At 39.3% G+C, this 19202-nt stretch overlaps 1 protein-coding gene across 5 annotated transcripts in view; it reads right to left on the bottom strand.

Annotated features, from left to right (window-relative positions):
- Window positions 1-19202, bottom strand: part of TNFSF18 (TNF superfamily member 18) — a 62492-nt gene that overhangs the window by 12204 nt on the left and 31086 nt on the right. The window lies entirely within an intron of this gene.

Raw genomic sequence — 19202 nt, 5'->3', positions numbered from 1 at the left:
AGGGCCGGTGCTCTATCCACTGCGCCACCTAGCTGCCCTCAAGCCTAAGTTTTGCTGTTGTTTGGCCAACATACCTTGGACAAATCAGCATGGCACCTTTAGACCCTGATTTCCTTCCCTATGAAACGGTGACAATGGAATTTGTACTGGCAACTTCAGAATGAGAAACAATCACAGAATAGCAAAGTTGGAAGGGACCTCAGAGGTAATGTAGTCCAGCTTTCTCCTGCCAAATTTCAATAAACAGATCTCAACATCCATCGACTGTCAAAATCCAGAAACAAGTGAGAACTCTCCCTGACTGAGGGCCTTTCCCCAGCGTGTTCTCATTAAAGCTGTATGAGAAATAGAGCCACCCAGATCCAAACCCTTAAGAAGGACTGGCTATGGCAAGTGGGAGTTTCCCAACTTCATTTTTTCCAAAGTCCTCAAGCCTGCCAACACCAAGTTTCTCCTCATATTTCTTGGAAGGGATTCATCTACTCAGGCAACCCCAGTTGGAAATCAGCCTGTCTCCACCTTTCTACTGGCTCTCCCCACATAAATTAACCAAACCTGTCTGCATCCTCCAGCTTCCTACACACCACCTCACAGAGCTTTAGCAATTACACTCCTTTCAACCCCTACTAATTACCCTGACATTCACCCACATAATTCTCTACACTTTCCCTTCTGGCTCTTGACTTTATATTTCCTGCCATTGATTTAGAACATAGACACTCCTGTAATGGCAGGGATCTCAGTCAGAGATATACAGCTTTTGTGGTTAGTATTGGCTGTAGGAAGACAGATGAGTAAAGAAAAATGTTTACCCCTTTCTTTCTCCCGAACCTGAATCAGAGTATACCTGTATTTTCCAAATTGCAATGAGTTCTATTCATCTCTCCTGAGAAAACTAATCCTTGGTCCCTTGCATTTGTAATCTGTGGCTTTCTGCCTGTGGGACTTTCTTTGCTTTACAAGCTTTAATTACACAATAAGAAAGAAGCTCAAAAAAGATACTGGGTCACCAAGACTAGCAAATTACCACTATGACTTCCCCCAAAGTCTATGCACGTCACAGGCTTTAGAGCTGAAGAGACGTCAGCCTCCCTCGGTTTTACAGATAATGCGACTGAAATCCAGAGAGGTTATATGACTTTTGTAAGGTCACATAAGCACTATGTAGAAGATTCTAGATTTGAATACAGATCCTCTGACTCCCAACACTAGAGTCCCTTCCCTTAAATCATTCATTTGAGTTAGCAGGTAGAGGGAGGCACCTTCTTCTAGAGGCCCCTGGTCCAGGGTCTTTTATCCTGATCTCTTCTCCTTTCCCAATTAACCAAAAACATTTAGACCAAGCTTCTTAGAGAACTGGTTTGGTAACTTGAAAACCTAGAGGCAAACTCTAACACCTTGTTCAGGGATGAATTGCCACTTTACAGTAGGGCTATACCATAGTGGGGAAAGCTTAGGCAGGTGTGCCAGTGGAAAAATCAATGAATCACCAACAAGCTCATGGAATGCTGCTTAGGGTAGCTGAGCCAAATGGATTGTAGAGAACAAAAAGGAGGAGGAAGAAGATAAGGAGGAAGGAAAAATAACTTTGGGGAGTGGATGAAAACTACTCTTAATGATCAAAGGATGACATGGCCCTATCATCAAGTCTCCTATCACTCCGCTGGCCTCAGGAAAATCTCTTTGTCTAAAAATAGATGCATTTCCCCAACACACACGTATGCATTCTCTGACACTGTCTCTCCAGCCCACTGGTTCCTGGATCAATTCCAGGATCAGTCCTATTATTTAGTCTCCGATTTCATCACCACTGATAGGTAGTTCCAAGTATCAAGTGCAGGAAAGGTGACAAGGAGAATTAAAGGTGACAGAAAAGAAAGAAGAGGGAAAAGAAATAAGTATATTAGAGTGGATGGTGTCAGAAATATGACTTATCTCTTGGATAAAATTAAAACTCATTGAAAATCAGGGAACACAGAAAGTACACAGAAAGTGACTAACTCCACATACACCACACACCCCAAACTCCATTACAAGCATTCTTACAACACGTACTTCTACCCATTTCTTAAGAGGAAAAGTTTCTCCTGAATTTTTGTAATCTTTTTTTTTCAAAAACAAAATGACTCTTTTTTTTTGCTCTGTCTTCAGTTTTGTTTTCTTCCTCTTTCTTTTTCCAGTTCTCCAAATGACTAAAATGAAATCTGAGCTCAAATCTGGCTCTGAAGATTGTAGTTCAATGGAAACCCCAATAGTGACCACCTAAGGAATTCCTGCTCTGCCCTTTTTCCTCTCCCTACAATAATTCCACAGTGCTCAGCATCTTTATCCTCTTGGCAAAAATGAATACAAATCTAGAGGATCCAAATGATATGCTTTCTTTGTTCCAGTTGCATTTCAAAACTCAAAACCTCATTTCAGCGATTTTCCCTGAACCACTTCACCCTACCTCTTTCTCTGCCTTCCTGAGAACACAGTGGTAACGAGGTGTAGCCCAAGAAAGGACTTCTTTTGCTTCTCTACTGGATGTTGGGTAGTCCATGTGAGGTTGGGTTATTTTTGTACTAGCTGACCACAAAAATATGATGACAAGGCTAACAATGTAAAAATGAGAATGAAACATCAAGAAACACCTGGCATCTCATTAGATATAAGGGCTGAGGGAAGGAACAAAGCATTTGTTAGGCATCTACCCTGTGCTAGGTACTGTGCTTAGAGCTTTACCATTACTATCTTATTTGATCCTCACAACAACCCTGGGAGGCAAACAGAGGTTCACAGCTAGTGTCTGAGGCCATGTTCTAACTCCGGTCTTCCTGAATCCAGGCCAGCACTCTATCGACTATCTTATTTGATACTCGCAACAACCCTGGGAAGTAGGTAGCATTATTATTCCCATTTTGCAGTTGAGGAAACTGAGACAGACAGAGGTTAAGTGAGTTGCTCTGGATCACACAGCTAGTAAGTATCTGAGACTATGTTTGAACTCAGGTCTTCCTAACTCTAGGCCCAGCACTCTAATGCACTATGGCACCACCTAACTGCCATGGGAGAGGTAACATTCAAAGATGACTCCAATGTAATGAAACAAAGTGACTGCGAAAAGGGTAATGCCCCTGACAAAAATAGGAAGATGTGGAGGAGGGGAGAGTTTAGGAAAAATATGCTGAGTTCTACTTTGGAAACATTTGGGAGGTGCTGACAGGCTACCTGGAAGTGAGATGATGGTGTGGGACTGGAGAGCAGGAGAGAGAAAAGGACAGTATCTCTAGATTTGGGATTCATTCAATTAGAGATGATCATTTAACCTACAGATGTGATGAGATCACCAAATGACAGATTACACGGAGGTAAGAGAAAAAGACAGGGCAGAACCTTCAGGGAAATCATCACTTAAGAAATGGGAGATGTTTGATGAACCAATAAAGAGTTAAGCATGACTAACATAAGGAAGAAGCAAACTATGAGTGAATAATGTGTCGTGAAAGTAAGGGAAGAGAGAGTTTCCAGAAAGAGGAGGTGACTGTTAAAAAATGGAGAAAAGTTAAGACTAACAAAATGGATTTAGCATTGGATTTAGCAGTTAAGAGATCATTGGTACAAACAAAATGCATGCAAGGATAGGAAATCATTAACTAGAAGAAAAACCGATATATTAAATATCTATAATTAAGGGTCTGATATCCAAGATAAATAGGTGGCCAACAAAAACATATAAGACCAAAAGTCATTTTCTAGTGGATAAATGATAAAAACATAGGAACAAATAATTCTTTTTTTTTTTTTTTGGCGAGGCAATTGGGATTAAGTGACTTGCCCAGAGTCACAGGCCAGATTTAAACTTAGATCCTCCTGACTCCAGGGCTGGTGCCCTATTCACTGTGCCACCTAGCTACCGAAGAGTAAATAATTTTCAAAATAAGAACTGTAAGCAATCAACAACCATAGGAAAGAATGGTCCTAATCACTAACAATAAGGGAAGTATAAATTTAAAAAAAAAAAACTCTGATGGTTCACCTCACAACCATCAAATTACCAAAAGTGACAAATGATGGGAAAGGTTAATATTGGAGGATTGTGGGAAAATAGGGACACTCATGCCCTGTCGAAAGAGTTATGAATTAACCCAGCCATCTTGCAAAGCAATTCAAAACTATGATAAGAAGGTGACTAAGATATCCATATCTTTTGACCCAGAGATTTCACTGCTAGGTAGATAACCAATGATAATTTTTAAAAGCCTCCTACATATCAAAATATTTATATTTTATATTTTTTGTAGTAGCAAAAAACTAGAAGCAAAGTAGATGTCCGTTGTCTGGAGAAAGACTAAAATTTCATGGTACCTGAATGTAATTGTACTGTAAAAAATGAGGACTGTAATGAAAACAGAGAAGCATGAAAAAAACATATGAGTTTATACAGAGTAAAATATGCAGAAGCTGGGAAATAATATAATGATAGAAACAATCTAAGTTAGTATAATAATAAAATAACCAACCACCAAAACTGAATGCTGTGAAATTAGAAGGACCAAGCTTTACTCTAAAGAAGAAACATAAAGAGTCCTTCTCACCTCCTCCTTCCTTTCAGAAATGGGAGCCTGGGTGTGGACTACGCCATATAATGTCAGATATTTTCAATGTGCTAACTGATTTTGCTATACTTTTTTTCTTTTCTGTTATTATGGAGGATTAATGTCCAGGAGGAAAAAAGACTACATTGGGAAGTGTGAGCTAAGTAAAAACAAAATATACAATCAAAATTTTATGGATAAAAATAAAAATAATAAAGTAGGAAGGAAAAGAGATCATTGCTAACCTTGTAGAGACAGTAGAATGATGGAATTGGAAACCAGATCTCAAGGGGTTAATAAGTAAGAGGGTGGCAATGTATTATTGACAACAAAAGTAGGCTACTCCTTTTAGGAGTTTTACTATAAAAGGAAAAAGGAAATAAAGGATGATAGATTGAAGGGACAAACTCCAGTCTCTCAAATCCCAAACATATCATCTATGCACCTACCAAGATAATCCTCTTAAGTAGCTTTTTTAAAGAATGGATGTCTTCAAATGTTGATTAAAAATTTTCAATAATACTCTAATAAAAATACAACGGCAACCTACTGGAGAAAATATTAACTAGAATCAAACTGAATTTATATTAAGGATGTAAAAAGGGCTCAACATTAGGAAAAACAATACACATAATCCCATTTCAAACAAAAACACCTCCCAAATCTCGATTATGTGGTAAAAGCCCTACAAACCACAGGCATATAATTTTAAGTCTACATCTAAAACCAAAAGATGCATTTTTGTAGCAGAAAAATAATGGAAGTCTCCCCCACAAAAAAAAAGAAGAGTAGTCAAGTAAGATCCCTTGCCTATATTATGTGACGTACTACTAGATGAACTACTAGATGAACAACAACAAAAGAGTAGAAAGAAATTAAAGTCGTAAACATAGGGAAAGAGGAGATAAAGCTATCCTACTTGCTAACAACATGATGGTTTACTTAGAAAACCCCAGTCGACAAAATTGAGAACATTGATAGTCTTACTAACCCTACAGAAATAAACATCTTTTTTTGTTGTTGTTTAGTCTCTTTCAGTTGTGTCTGACTCTCTGTAACCCCATTTGGAATTTTCTTGTCAAAGACACTAGAATGGTTTCCCATTTCCTTCTTTAGCTCATTTTACAGATGAGGAAACTCAGGCAAACAGGGTTAAATGACTTGCCCAGAGCCTTGTGGCTAGTAAGTATCTGTGGTCACATTTGAACTCAGGTCTTCCTGATTTCAGGCCCTATATGCTATCATGAAAGAAATAATAAGAAAGGGAAGCCTCATTTAAAATAACTACAAATTATATCAAATATCTAGAGTCACTCTAGCAAGACTGACTCAAAATTTGTTTGTATATAATTACAAAACACTCTTCAAAGAAATAGAAAATGACTTAAAAATTGGAAGGATGTCAAATGTTCTCAGATGGGTCAAGAAATATAATAGAAATGATGGCACTCCCTAAACTAATTTGTAGATTTAATACTAAACCAGTAAAACTACCAAGAGCATACATTTTAGAGTCAAACAAAATAATAACAAAATTTATTTGGAAAAACAAATGGTCTAGAACAGAGATGTCAAACATGCATCCATCAGCTCCAATTCCCAAGTGTGGCCTGAACCACATTAAACCATAATTGAGAAACATTCAACAACATAAATTAACAAAAAATAAAATTTAGATAATGATAATTTGTGGTTTTCTAAGCTAATATACAGCCCATAAGGATCCTTATGTATGGTTTGATGACCCCATTTCTATTTCATAACACCCCTGGTCTAGAGCCCTTTGTTACTGGTGCAGAAGTCATACCTGAATCAATTCCTATGTCTTAGACCACTGTCACACTGGAACAAGGATTGAACAGTATGAAGCTAGAAGAAAAGGTAAAAATGAGGGGGAGGGGAGAAGTGACATGTGATTGAAACAGTTTGTTTTTGAACTATTTGAACAAATCACTGAAAATGAAGGATTGGAAATGGACAGAAAGATATTAAAACTGATTATAATTTCACAGAGAATTTTAACTGATGTAAATCAGTTGTTATGACAAGGAGAACAAAGAATCCTAAAAGGTGTCTCTATCAGCAAATACTTAACTTATCTGTCAATTGGAGAGCAATGTCAGCCAAAGGCAATGCTGGTTTAATCTTTTGTGGAAAAGTTTATGGATAAGGGAAATAGCACAGAATAAATTACCTGTTAAAAGAAATGAGAGTCCCAAATAAGTAAATTTATCTCAAGGAAATTTAAGTATGAATACAGAAGGACGACAAATGGAGAAATATAAAAATATTGGAAAAGGTTGTTGTGACAGCTTTCAAAATCAAGGAGAGTAGTGTGACTACACTTTGACTCTAAAATCACAGACCCAAATTTGATTATAGAGAAGGTAGAAATGGAATTAAATAGAGAAAAAAAAAATCAGAAAGGAAGCCAGATTAAATCAAGTGTACATCGAGTGTTTCCATGCTGGGGACAACATAATCATGAGGGTATGGAGTTATCAGTTAACCATATATGTAAAGTAGAGGAAGGTAACAAAGACATGAAAGTAGTCAACAACTAGACAATGAGCATTTATTAGGCAATTAGTTTGTGTCATACTAAGGGCAGCTAGGTGGTGCGATAGAGTGTCAGGCCTGGAGTCAGAAGGACCTGCGTTCAAATCTGGCCTCAGACACTTACTAGCTGTTTGACCCTGGGTGAGTCACTTAACCCTGTTTGCCTCAGTTGCCTCACCTGTAAAATGAGCTAGAAAAGAAATGGCAAACCATTTCAATATCTCTGCCAAGAAAACCCCAAATGGGGTCATGAAGAGTTGACCATGACTGAAATAAATGACTGAACATGCGTCATATTGTGTTAAGGGAAGGTACTAGCAGGGAGTAGAGGTAAGGGAACTAGGGAAGGTCTCCTGAAGAAGGTGCCTAAGACAGGGAATTTAGGCTGTGGGGATGAACCTTCAGTTCTTTCATTAATCTTCATATAACATGATCTTCTTCACCATCTTGGTTGTCATCCTCTGCATCAACATCCTTATCTAAATGTGGCACCCAGAACTCATCCATCTGAGAGGATAAGGTGACTCTCTCCATTACAAAGACTATCTCTTCCACCTGACCCTTTGGTCATCAACTCCTGTTTCCTCCAGGACTAGAATCATGGATAATAATAATGAGGATGATGATGGTGATGATGATGACAACAATGATGATGATACACTGATATATTGTTTTAAGGTTTGTACTTTATTTTATATCTTCTCTTTGGTCCTCACAATAAACACTGTGAGGTAAGTGCTATTAATGTCTTTATTTTATAGATTAGGAAACTGAGGCTAAGAGGTCAAGTGACTTGCCCAGGGTCACAAAGCTAGTGTCTAAAGCAGAATTTGAATGGAGATCTTCTTTTCATAGACTGTAAACTCTCTGATAACAGGAATCATGCCTTTGTTATCTCTACATCTGTCTCAATGCCTACATAGTAAGTACACTATACATAATAGGAATTTAATAAATATTTTGTAAACGCACAAACCAACTAAAAGAGACAGTGTCTGGAAAGCATGCTGGCTGTGGAGTCACAAAGTTGGCCACTCACTACTTTTGGGTCATTCAGTAAGTCACTTAATCTCTGGGCCTTGGTTTCCCCATCAGTAAAAAATGAAGTGGTTGGGGGGTTGGATTAGATGACCTCTAATGACCCTGAGTTCTAAGTCAATGACCTCTGTGACAGTTGTAGTAAGAAACAGGAACACAATGGTGAAGTGGTCATAGCAGCTGGGAGAAAGATGCCTTGGACAACATTTAATACTAACCACAGGTAGTGGTACTAGAGGCAAATGTAAAAGGTTGTATGAATTCAAATGGGAAATGTTCGAAGGCTCAGAAAATATGTATAGAAAAGGAGAACATCTGAGAGCTGATAAGACTGCTCTGGCCTTAGACCTGGGAATTTTTAACTATTAATGTTATCTTCTAGTCACAATCCCATTGGAGTCAAATAATTATGTGTTCATTGCCTACTGTACATTACTGTATGTTCAAGGGACTGTTCTGGGCACTGCCATGAAACAGGTGGCTTGTAGTCATTACAGACTCAAAAGAGGCTAAGCAGTATCTCTAGGCCACAGGTCTGGGCCTTTTTACATATCATGGATCTTTTTGTGAGCCTTTGTGCTCCTCAAATTGATGTTTTTAAATGGACAAGTCACAAGACCCCTGTTTGCCTTTGTTTCTTTGTCTGTAAAATGGGAATAATAATAGCCCCTATCTCCCAGGATTGAAGGGGCAGCTAGGCGGTGCAGTAGATAGAATGCCCAATATGAAGTCAGGAAGATTCATCTTCCTGAGTCCAAATCTGGCCTCTGACATTTACTAGCTGTGTGATGTTGGGCAAGTCACTTAACCCTGTTTGCCTCAATTTTGTTGTCTATAAAATGAACTGGGGAAAGAAATAGCAAACCACTCCAGTATCTTTGCCAAAAAACACCCAAAAGGAGTCACAAAGAGTCACAAGAATGCAGGGTTGATATGATGATGAAAGATAACGTGTATAAAGTGCTTTGCAATCCTTAAAGCACCTTATAAATACTAGGTCTTTGTATTATTATTATTATCATCATCATTCTTTAACTGGAGGACACGTGGGTATAAGAAGAGAGGGGCTCCAGGTAAAATGGCCCCTGAGATCTTCCAGCATCCCCAGACATGAGGCTAGTTAGGGAGTAGCCTGTATCCCATCATCACAGTTCTTCAGAAGCATCTTGTCAGAGTACTGGAGGAGACAAAACAGGGGAATAAGCCTCCAGACCTCAGACAAACACGCGTGACTCAGCCTGCAAATCTTTTTCCCATATAGCTAGTGAAATAAGTGATCTTGTATCTCCTTCTTCCCAGAAGCCTTGAAGCCAAGTTCAAAAAGACATCACCAAACTGGTGGGCTCTGATGCAATCTATTCAGCCATTTCCCAAATTAGCCATCTCCATGGAAGCACTCTGAGCCTACAACCCAGGAGCTGGGGGACTACATACAGATGGGAAACCAATCCAAGAAAGGGAAAGCCACTTCCCCAAGCTAATGAGTGGTTGAGGACTTTAACCTTTTGTTGGGTATTAAGTACTCCAACTATTATTTATACAGAATGTTTAAAAACAATTTCAATGTATGATTTTGTTAATTGAATAATATGAGTACATATTATTTATTGATAAAAAATCTGAGCATTAATTTAGTTTGGTGATACTTATGCTCTAATCCCTGGGAATCCTGAAGAACAAAGGTTTATTCTACACCCTCTGAGGGACGCAGATAAATATCGAACTTGGTCATATGCTTATGTACTTTACAGGCTCATTAGGGAGACAAAACACACACACTCACACACACAACCATAGAACAGGACAAGTCAGTATCTAATTGAGTACCAAAAGATGTTGCACACACTTTGGTTTAGATATTCATATATGGAAAAGGTCGATGTGGATAAGGGAAGGTTATGCTATAATTTAGAACAATAAAGTAGGACAGGCATCAAAAGCTTCCAGCCTTATCAGCGAGACAGGCTTCTCCTTTAAGAATCATCAACTGAGTTTAGAACTTAGACATCCTTCTGCTGTTCAAATGAGGAACTAAACTTTTTAGCCAGCCATTGGAGAGTAACTAGTTGCCCACCACAGAATAACAAGAAGATCTACATGGAAAGAGATTCTATGGAACATTCATTTTGAGGAAAGGAAGGGTTCTCTTTTATGTAGCTGAGCATTTTATAGTGATGGGAATATTGGATTGGATGTCAGGAGGCCTAGATGTCTGACTTGGCCTTTAACTGTGTGATCTTAGTAATAATATTAATAATAACTAGCATTTGTATAGTTCTTAAAGGTTTGCAAAGGATTTTCACAAATATCTCATTTTAGCCTCACAATAACACTACAAGGTAAGTGCTATCATTTTCCTTATTTTGTAGATGAGGAAACTGAGGCAGACAGATGTTAAATGACTCACTCAGGGTCACACAGCTAGTAAATGTCTTGAAGGCCAGATCTGAACTCAGGTCTTCCTGACTCCCCGTCCACTGCTTTATTCACTGTGCCACCTAGCACCTGGGCAAGGTATCATCGATTTTCTGGACCTTGGGTTCCTCCACTATAAAATGAAAAGATTGGACTAGATTTTTCTTCTTTCCTTTCAGGACTAAGGGTCTATGACTCATAGGCAGGTAACCCAAGCCAGAGAAAGATCAGGTCATTGCAACAAACTTATACCAAGCAGAACCTATTGTGGAACATAAATTGTGCCCCAAGTTAACTTCCTCCTAACATTCACACTTCCTCTTGGGGAGACTAAAATTAAGAAAAAACAATGCTTGGTTCCTGCTGATTATATAATGCTTTTTACTCCTTTCAGAAGTGCTGGTCAGCCCAGATCCAGCCAATCAGATCCAGGAAAGTCAGAAAGAGAGGTGGTTTGGTAGAGAATAATAATAATCACAATAATAAGGATATTGTATTGTAGGCATAAATAGCACAAGGGATGAACCCTCAAGTCAGGAGACCTGTGTTCAAATCCCACCTATGATACTTTCTAGCTGTATGTCCCTGGGCAAGTCATTACACATCTATGGGTCTTGTCTTACACAAGGGTAAGATGTTAATAATAGGTACACTATCTATCTCATAAGGTGACTGTGAGAAAAGTATTTGACAAACTCCAAAAGACACAAGAATTATTTAATTACATTTCCTCATCGAGGCTGACCCTTGTTCTGCATTGAGGCATCTCAGGAATGAATTCTAAATCTTACCTGTCCACTGAGCTTTGAATGTTTATCATTTCTATGACAGAGCTAGTATTTTGGAATGGATAGAGGCCCAGCCTTTGAGTTAGGAAGACCTCTGGCACCCAGCTGTTCTATGATGATGGACAAGTTAATTCTCATTGGCCCTGAGTTATTGTCTGAGATTCTGAAGAGATGCTAATATGCATTGGGGTGGATAATTTCTACACTGGGAATTAACCAGTACAGATGAAATCACAAGGCCAGCCATCTTTATACATACATACATACATACATACATACATACATACATACATGTGTGTATGTGTTTTATATATATATATATATATATGTCTGTGCATCTGTATATGTGCATATATATGCATATATATTATTGTTGTTGTCATAGTTATTTCACTTGATACCCCATCTGGGATTTTCTCGTCAAAGATACTGGAGTGGTTTGCCATTTCTTTCACCAGCTCATCTTATACATGAGGAAACTGAGGCAAACAGGGTTAAATGACTTGCTCAGGGTCACACAGCTAGTAAATATCTGAGACTGGATTTGAACTCAGGAAGATGAGTCTTTCTGACTCCAAGCTTAGTGCTTAATCACTGCTACACATAGCTATACACATAAACACACACACACACACACACACACACATATATATATATAATATACATACATACATACATATATACACATATGTGTGTGTGCATATGTATCTCCCATGATAGCATTTGTTTCATTTTTAAATTCATTTTATTTATTTTTCTTTATATTATGGCCCCATTTCCCACCCCCGAATGAATCCTCCCTTGCAACAAGGAAAAAACACTAAGCAAAACCCTCTGCTACAGAAACTTGGTCTGATGCCATACAATGTTCTGTCCTCCGGTGTCCTACCTCTCTGCTATGAGAAAGCAGATGTTTCCCTGTGTCTTCTCCAGGACCTTCCCAGTGCTACCATTGAGAGGGTCTGCCCTAATCTTATTGCTTGTCACATGATTAACCACACCATTCATCCTCTCATCAGCTCTGTTGTTATTTAGGCCCAGGAAGAAATGTATCCTCCCAGGAAGATGAAGAGTATCGTCATCTCCTGAGACGAATCTGAACTTGTGTAGACCCTATCCACGCTGGAAGTCGTCATCCTGGTAGGATGTGTGATTTACTCAGGTTAAACATTTCTGCCAGGCTCCCTGTGGGCACTGAGTAATTACTTATAATGAATCTTGGTTGTTAACAAATTTCCTGATTTATGCTGAATCATGTTGTAAACCCCACCACAAAACCGCAAGCATGAAGAGAAATAAATGTGGCAGATGAATAAAGAGACTGATTATTCAAAGCTTGTGTACAATGATTTCTGTGTATCTTATCTCACCTACTAGTGTGCTAGTCAAGTAAGCTAGTCTGCAAGCAATTTTCTAGCTCACTTTCAGCACGCCATTGTAAAGTGTAAGCTCCCAGAAGGCAAGAGCTGTTCTTCACCATTGTCTTTGTAGCAACCATCTTTCTGTCTCCTACTGTGGTTCCGTTCACATAGTAGGTGCTTAATAAGTGCTGAATTAAATTGGAAGGACATTGGACTTTGAGCCTTCAAGTCCTAGCTCTAACTACCCCAGTGACCTTTAAGAAGTTTCAAGTACACAGTGGTACAGTAGAAAGAATGCTGGCTTTAGTATCAGAAGACCTGAGTTCAAATCTTAGTATCCTTATGAATTTGAGCTCAGTGTCTTCATCTGTAACCTGAAAGGCCTCTGAAGCCTCTTCTAGTTCTCAACTGATGGTCCTGTGCTTTTATACCATAAAGCACTAGTGACACTACATCATTCATCTTTAAATGACTCATTAATATTTCTCATAGTTTTTGCATGTATTATGCATTCAGTAACAGTTGCAACTGATTTTTCCAATACTGGATGCCTAAATTGACATAAATTCCAATTAATGACTTTCTATTGCCTATTAAGGAAAATTCAAACAATGTTACCTGGCATTCAAGGCCAATCAAAATCGTACTCTACCTTTCCAGCTTTATCTTATACTATTGTTGCTCAGTCATTTCATTTGTGTCTGACTCTTTGTGACCCCATTTGGGGTTTTCTTGGCCAAGATACTGAAATGGTTTGCCATTTCCTTCTCCAGCTCATTTTACAGATGAAGAAACTGAGGCAAACAAAGTTAAGTGATTTTCCCAGGGTCACACAGCTAGTAAGTATCTGAGGTCAGATTTGAACACAAGAAGATGAGTTTTCCTGACTCTAGGCCTAGCGCCTAATCTTATATTATTCCCTTTCATATACATTATTCTTTAGACAAAACCAATCTCTCTCTGCTTACCTATAGCCATCTTGCTGCTACCTTCAGAGAGGTAACTCTATACCTTTTCTCCCATCTTTCCCTACATATAGAATGCCTTCTCCTGCCCCTCTTCAGCAGGTGAATTCCTCTCCACCCTTTGAAACCCAACAGAGCAGTCACTGGTTACAACAGTGACCGATGCTTCAGCACAGCCAGGAGAGTATTGAGGGGATTCAGCAAGACTGGAAGCAGGGTGGTGTTTCATGGATCAAGCAGATTTATACAGGTTAGTGAGAGTATTGTGAGTAAGTTTATAAGATACTGTTTGAGGTTGGGAAGAACAGTGTAGAAGCATCACCCATACTTAGGGTCCTGGGCTTTTCTAACCTCTCAGGAGCTTGGAGAGAATGAGGTTCAGAGTGAGAGGACTAAGGGGAGGACACTGGGAGAGAGGGAAGGGAAGAAAAGGATTCAGGGGCTGTAAAATAGTGAGCGGCATCATGGTACTGAATGGGGATGGTTACCGGGTGTCTGCATTGTGCCCAGGCTGCCATCAGTCCTGGAAAAGGGAGATCTGGGAGATTCTGTGCTCAGAATCACCCTAAAGTGACGTGTCTGTATTCAGCTGGCTGAGATTACTCCCAATTTCCCATCCCTAGAGAAGGGCACTTGGCAGTAGGCATTATGCATAGAATAGAGGGGTTGGCGAAGAAGGGGTAGTCATTGAAGGCATTGACTCCAGTTCAGGAGGCTATTGCAATAGATTAAGAGAAAGGATTTATCCAGGCTAATGGAGTAGAAATGAAAATAATCAGTGAGAATTTATTAGGTCTTCATTTTGTGCTAGGCATTGTGGCTCTAGGGATTTTTCTTTTTAAAGGGGGCAAAAATTGCCCCTTCCCTCAATGAGCTCACATTCTAATGGGGGAGAGAACCTGTCAACAACTAGGTACATGTACATGTAAGATAAATGCAGAGTACATGAAGGTAGCCTTCAAGGGGACAATCAGTAGCTGGGGAGGCAAGACTAAGAAAGGACTCCTGCAGAAGATGACATTAAAGCTTTGTTTATACGTAACCCATGATTCTAAGGTACAAGGGAGGAGAGAGTACATTTCTGAAAAGCAGTATAACCAGTGCAAAGGAGCAGAGTGGGGAGAAGAGAAAAGGCATAAGAAGTAGGATCAGTAGAACATGGTGACCCATTGGATATGGCATGTTACAGAAGAGAAAGAAGTTGGAGATGATTCTAAGCTTATGACTGTTGATGACTGAAGGAATGAAGAGAACATGAATGTATTAAAATTGTATCTTGTACTGATCCCCTGACCACAAATCACCCCTTCTAGTCAATATAATAAGTTTATAAATAGCCAGTACAAAAGGGCAATAGCAAGAAATAAGATTGCAAAGGGGAATTTAGAAATCTCATACAAACCAGTGCAAAGATCAAAGGAGAATAATTTGCAAATTGTATCCTATATTAACTAAAATTCTCACCCTGGTAATATGTGCCAAATCAGGGGAAACCATCTGGGTGCTGCTTACCAAGGCTCTGGTCCTATGAGATGTAAATTCCAGACAAAATGCAGGCTTCCACTGCCCCAGTCCAGCAGAGCATCAAAAAGGCACTGATAACTTTGGGGTGGTGACTTTGAGATGACTTAGAGATGTTGATGAACTGACCGCAACGTGTCATGAAGAGTTGTTCTGTTTCCTTACAAAACCCTATAAAAATGATTAGGTCATACCACTATTGTACCACAGCTCTGAGACTAGGAGCACAGTGGATAGAGCACTGGACTTAGGAAGAACTGAGTTCAAATCTGGCCTCAGATCCTTACTAGCTATGTAACTCTAGACAAGTCACTTAACATCCAATTGCCCGTTTCCTCATCTGTAGAACTGGCGATAATAATAGCGTCTGTTTCACAGGACTGTTGTGAGCATCAAATGAGATAAAATTTGTGAAGTGCTTTATAAACTCTAAAGAGCTATATAAAAGCTAGTTATTATTATTGATGTTTTCAAATGGTCCCAGGAAGCTGTAGACAACTGCTTATCCCCCTCATTCTGACTTTCTGGACTTCAGCACCAAGACTTGACTACAGTCTCCCCCTGAAATTTCCTTCAGCATCTTGGACCTCCTTACCCTGGAACACCCATCCACCATGCCGACCCCTTACTCCCACTAGAGAGTTTCTACAGGGGCCTCCGTTTTGTCCAAGCTGGCCAACTTCCATTCCCTTTCTGGCTGTGCTCTGAATTTTCAATTCAATTCAACAAACATTTATTAGGTGCCTACTATGTGCCAAGTGCTAAGCACTTGAGACACAAATAAGAAAAAAAGACAATCCTTGCCCTCAAGGTTTACAATCTAATAGAGGAAGACAAAGTATAAAAGGAAGCTGAATGGAAGTAAGGGAGCAGTCATGGAGTGGAAGACAAGCAAAGCCACTGTCGGAGAATGGGGTTACCAGGAAAGTTCTAAGCCCTCTATAATGAAGACTTTGGAAAGAGTTTAGTACCTTCCACCCCCAGCCCTCCAATCAGAGGAAAAGACAACTGAGGGTGAGTTAAGAAAGCATAGAGTATCCAAACCTGCACCAGTCTTTGTGGTGAAGAGATTTCAGGTGATGTCCCATGCGGGTCCCTTCTCTTCCCTGCTATTCTTACTCACCACCTTTCCAGTTCCTTTTTGTGTTATCTTCCTCCAATGAAATAGAAGCATCCCAAAGACTTCTAGTACTTAGCATAAATGCTGGTACATGTTGTTGTTCAGTTGTTTCAGTCACATTCAACCCTTCATGACCCCATTTGGGGTTTGCTTGGCAAAGCCAATGAAATGGTTTGCCATTTCCTTCTCCTGATTATTTTACAGTTGAGAAAACTGAGGCAAACAGGGCTAAGTGACTTTCTCAGGGTTACGTAGCTAGTAAGTGTCCTAGGCCAGATTTGAACTCAGGAAGATGAGGCTTCCTGACTCCAGGTATCCACTGTACCACCTAGCTGCCTTCTGGTACATGGTGAGTACTTAATAAATGCTTCTTACCTCATCCTGCCTAGACTCAAGACACACGTTTGCTTGCTATTTCCCAACATCCTCACTCCCCAGCAATTAAAGAAATTTCCATTGCTTGGCCTCAATCTTCTTGGTAAAATGGAGGTCATCTTGGCAGGTAGGAGTAGTTGTGGAAAGGGGAGTGAAGTATGGGAACTGAAGGCTTGAAAAGAGAAGATTCAGAAACCACAAGGAGAGATGTGATAACAGTCAGAGGATTACAAAATCTTAGAAACTAGAAAGGACCTCTGAGTCTAATCAGAACAGAAGTCCCCCTTACTGCATAACCAATAAGTACCCATATAGACTTTGATCAAGGACCTACTTCCAGGGATGTGGCATCCACTGTGTCCTGAGGCAGTTCATTTCACATTTGGATAGAGGCAGCTAGGTAGTGTCACAGTGCATAGAGTGCTGGGCCTGGAGTCAGGAAGATCTGAGTTCAAATTTGGATTTATTATTGATCTGAAGATGATTGGTAGCTTACTATATACTAGATTAATTGATACTGGATTAGAATGCTCATTACTGAGTGGAGAGGAAGAAGGAAGAGGAGGAAGGGAAGAGTAAGGGGAGGAGGAGGAGAAAAAGAGGGGAAGGAGAGAGAAAAGGAGAGGGAGGAAATGGAGAAAGAGAGAAGGAGAAGAAGAAGAAGAAGAAGAAGAAGAAAGAAGAAGAAGAAGAAGAAGAAGAAGAAGAAGAAGAAAGAGGAGGAGAAGAGGAAGAGAGAGAGAGAGAGAGAGAGAGAGAGAGAGAGAGAGAGAGAGAGAGAGAGAGAGAGAGAGAGAGAGAGAGAGAGAATATTAAACATCTTTCCTGCTTGGCTCCACTCTAGTCACTAGACCAAAGTCAGCAAGCAAACCAAGAGGAAAGTCAGGAGTTGTTCTGAGTCACCATAGGGAGAGGGAAGAATCATAGGGGCAGATGCTACACTCATGGTCCCTCTGAAGCTAGCCAGCAAGACAGCAAATGTAGAAGAGAAAAGCTGCCAGGCTCTTGCTCATTTCACAGCTGCCAAGTAAGAGCGAATAGTGGTAAAAAACAGACAAGAAGTCTTGTGAATGGTTACAGAGCCATTCCAGGAGGTTCTGTCATTTTCCAGGCCTTGACAGAAGCAGCACAATGTCATATAGGAACAGGAATATCTTCAAGACTTCGGCTTCCATAGGAAATCTCTCTTGAACTTAACCTCTGCAGGAGATCTCTTCCATCAAAATGGCAAATAGCTTAGATGACCGTATATCTTCTTCATCTTACATTTTTCACCTGATATTTATGACCATAGGGTTGTCAGATAAGATTTTCTTGGTTGTTTTGTTTTTCAAAGAATGTTAAATAATTTTGATATATGGATAAGAAATACTTTGTTGGAAGCCAGGTTTGAGCTAGTATTTTGCTCTATCAATTCATATGGTATGTGTTTTTTTTAATCATCAACAAACAAGCACAGTGGGATCTTTATCCTCTAAATCTTTTCTTTCATTTGTGATGGTAAAGACATGGTCCCCTTTGGAATATTTTTTTCAAAAACTTGTTTATCCCCAATAAATAATTTCATCAAAGACGCCTTCGATGTACAGTGTAGGTGATTCTCATGTGTATTTTTTGAAGATGGAAAAGTAGGCATCTAACTCTTTAACTGACATTTTCTTGGTATTCTTTTCTTTGTATTAAGAAGGTCCAGGATTTTTTCCCATCCCTTTAATATCTGCCCTGCTTCAGGAAACCTTGTGAGCTGAACTCTCATGCTCTCACAATTCTATCGTTTCCAGCAAAAATCTCCTTAAATGAACACTTGGTATAATCTATCTGCTTTCCCCAATTTCTACCTCCTTTAAAAGTATATCTGTAATATTTTGGCCCAAGGAATTTTACTGTCTTTGATGGTGAAATATATATATATATATATATATATATATATAATATATATATATATAATATATATATATAAATATATATATATAAATATATATATATATACATAATTATAAAAATCATTGCAGATATCCTTTCCATTTTCATTCCTTATTCACTTCTTTCTTTGCCACAGAAACTTCATCCTGGAAATTCACTTCACCCCTTGATTTCTGATGTTAGAAGTACCCTCCACCTGTATGGGCCTTCCTCTGGGTGTCTGGTTACTCCCAGAACTTCCATTTTAAGGAAAACACCCAGGCCAGCCACATCTTCATTTCTCTCCAGACTACACTGCTGTCCTTCTAAACTTACTCACCCATGCCCAACACCTTCCTTTGTGTCTCTCTTTTATGTGAAGCCTTCTCAAATAAGGGCAAGAACTGTCTTACTTTGCTTATATTGGTATTTCCAGAGCTTGGCACTGTGCCTGGCATGTAGTAAGTGCTTAATAAATGCATGTTGAGTTGACTTGACATTCCATTTTCATCCTTCAAAATCTTGAGTACTATTTGTTTAGTTGATTCTCTCCCCACCCTATCTTTGAACCAGCTTTAGCT

This window comes from Phascolarctos cinereus, unplaced genomic scaffold (assembly GCF_003287225.1).
Source record: "Phascolarctos cinereus isolate Bilbo 61053 unplaced genomic scaffold, phaCin_HiC Scaffold_5;HRSCAF=322, whole genome shotgun sequence".
NCBI lineage: Eukaryota > Metazoa > Chordata > Mammalia > Diprotodontia > Phascolarctidae > Phascolarctos > Phascolarctos cinereus.
The sequence above is the reverse complement of the archived record's forward strand: the minus strand, read 5'-3'. Positions and strand labels throughout refer to the sequence as shown.